The following is a 3,182-nucleotide window of genomic DNA, read 5'->3' as shown; positions in this document are numbered from 1 at the left end:
TATCGCCCTGGAAGGGTGTGATGCGATTTGAAAAGAAAGGCAAGCTAAGCCCGAGATATATAGGACCTTTCGAGATTATCGAACGTGTCGGGTCAGTCGCTTACAAGTTAAACTTGCCTGAAGAACTTAGCGCTATTCATAATGTGTTCCACATCTGTAATTTAAAGAAGTGTTTCGCGGACGAAACACTGGTTATACCGCATACAGATATACACATAGACGAGAGTCTGAAGTTCGTAGAAAAACCTTTGTCGATTGAGGATCGACAGGTGAAAAAGCTTCGAAGGAAGTACATACCTATTGTAAAGGTCAAATGGGATGCCCGTAGAGGTCCCGAATACACGTGGGAAGTGGAATCCACGATGCAAGAGAAATACCCTCATTTGTTTCAGTAAATCTCGAGGTCGAGATTTCTTTTAAGGGGGTGAGGATGTAACACCTCGAAAAATATCGTCCAATAATGTCTTGACACGTGTCATAAGGTTCCGGTATGTGAAAACAAACTTTAGAGGGACTAAAAGTGACAAACGGTGAAAACTATGGAACGTAAGGGTCCAATGTGTCAACAATGGATAAATAGACTCTATGATAACCCTACATAATGTTTATAACCTTAAACGGATGGTTCATGGATCATACGACGCGGAAATTGCACAAAAGTGAGGAATTGCAAACTATAGGGGCCAAAAGTGTCAACATGTTTAATTTATACCTCTGAGTGAACTTTTGGCAGACCCGAAACTTTATAATGCTAAAATATACTCACTAGAATATGTGGTAAAAATTTCGTGAAGTTTCGTCAACGTATGAGAAAGTTATGGCCAAAACCGTACTTGAGGGACTAAAAGCGTCAACGTCGAATTTCATGGCTTTTCGGTTGAGCGCAAAGTTATCCGAGGACATTACCATGTTGGTAAATGTCCCAAGGTTCTTAAAAACCAAGGTTGGGGGTTTACGAGTCAAAATAAGAGGCCGAAACATCGCGTGCAAGACCAGGGACCAAAGCTGCCAAGTTTGAAAGTGTTTGGCTGATCAGCAGGTCAGGCGACCCGCCTGGACAGACCCAAGCGGGCCGCGTGGGACTACCAGCATCAGAATTTCGCGAATTTTGCATTTTTGGTCCGAAATTGAAGTGTGTAACAGCTCATTCCACCTCTCCAAGCTCCAATAAAATCCCATGCATGCCTATGGTAATAGTAACCTATCCTCAAACCTCTGAATCCCTCTTTAAATCAGATCAAAGCTCCATTCCTTGGCATTTGCATTTGTGAACAAGAACTCTTTCAACTTGCAAAAGCTCTCAAGACTTTCTGGAGCATTTCTGGACATCAAGGCCGACTCCAAGTACTTGCTAGGCTTCATTAGGACCTTGGTAATCTTTTATATCATCCTCAAATTCGTTCTAGCATAGATTAATTGCTAAAAGTCAAACTGTTGTTCTTAAACTTTGACTTTCTGATTAAACGAGTTTTACTCAGTCATTTCTCAAATTGAAACCACGAATATGTTGGTATTTATGTGGGAAACAAACCCTCAAAAGGGTATTCTCTAATTCCCACTATATGCATGCTGATTGTCGAGTCAAACTTGTTTCTAAAAAGTCAACAGAAGTTGTTTTTGCAAAAATAAGCTTAAATGATAATGTAAAGGACATGCAATCTGTTTGATCATCATAAACAACTTATAATACATGTAAGAATATGTTTTATCATAATAAACTCGACAAATCTATAGTATAAATACGAATCGGAACCGAAAGTCTTGTAAAACGACTTTTTCGTAGACTATCGATTCGGATCCGTACATGCATGTTTGAGATCTGTATTGGAGAGTATTTTTGACCATTTTTATTTTGGTAAAACTCTCTGGAATTTTGTTGCTTGAGTCTATACTTAGCCGATTCATTTGCATGTTTCCGATTATGCTTAAAGTTGACTATTTTGCCCTTTTTGATATAAAACGTGATTTTTGGAAAAGTGAAAGAGTAGAAATCTTTATTTCTAATATATAAACTTGCACCGAAAATTTGAGACCAGTTGGTGGTCCAGATTGTGAATTATGGCCGATAGCGTAAAACCATGTTCTTATGTTTAATAAACGGCGTATTTCGCGTATAACCCATTTCTGGCCACGTTTTGATACAAAACTTTTTACCCACTGATGTTATATAATATTTTGGGATTTTTGATGATTTTTATTTATTTTTTGGCTGGTCGTATCTTAGATCGCTTGGTTATTTCGGTTATGTCGGTTTTGACCATTTAAGCCATAAAATGAGTTTTATGCATTCTTTTGACCCGAAACCTTTTCCTACTGATTTTATATGTTAAATAAATTATTTTAAGTATTCTGGAAATATAAAAATCCCAGATTTATTTTGAAAACCCGGAAACGGCGTTAAATCGCATTTTAAGCATTTTTAGCGCATAGTAAGCGTTATACTCATTTTAAACATATAAGACTTATACCTACTGATGTAATCAGCATATTTTCATATAATAACAGTAAGTATGAGTATATGAACTCAGATTTCCAGTTTTGGCATTTTTAGCCCTTGTGAATTTACTAAAATACCCCTACGGTGCATAGTTTGATTTTAAATGTTAAGTTTGGTATATGGGTCATACCCTACTGTTATAATATGTTAAATGGAGTATATTTACTGTATAAACCAGACCCGAAACTCAGATTTCTAATATGACTCTTTTATAATCTTTTAAAAGACCAAAATGCCCTTCTAAGGCATAAATTGAGTTTAAAATTATTCCGGGCAATATAGAACATAACTTACTGATATTATATCATATTTAAAGCATATTATCTCAGGGAACTTGCATTTGACTCTTTTGGCTACCCGTAACGCCCTTTTTGCGTTCGGTTCGGTTTACGTAACTAGTTTGCGTAAATTGACCGAAACGGGTCAAACGTTATCATTTTTATCTCAAAATTCAGAATGTATTTAGTATACCCATATTATACAAGTATTCAAACTTGTCGGGTCTAAATCACATTCTATCCGGTTTTTCGCTTAATCGTGCGCTTGTACCGTATCGTCCTTAAAACTAACCGGTCAAAGCTTAGGCTTAAATAAAAGACCCGTTAGGAATCTAATAGGTTATTATAAACCTTTGTTCCAGATTAGGAGGCCCAGTAAAAGCTACCAACACTTATCATTTGTGACT

The sequence above is a fragment of the Helianthus annuus genome, chromosome 14 (assembly GCF_002127325.2).
Source record: "Helianthus annuus cultivar XRQ/B chromosome 14, HanXRQr2.0-SUNRISE, whole genome shotgun sequence".
Lineage (NCBI taxonomy): Eukaryota > Viridiplantae > Streptophyta > Magnoliopsida > Asterales > Asteraceae > Helianthus > Helianthus annuus.
The sequence above is the reverse complement of the archived record's forward strand: the minus strand, read 5'-3'. Positions refer to the sequence as shown.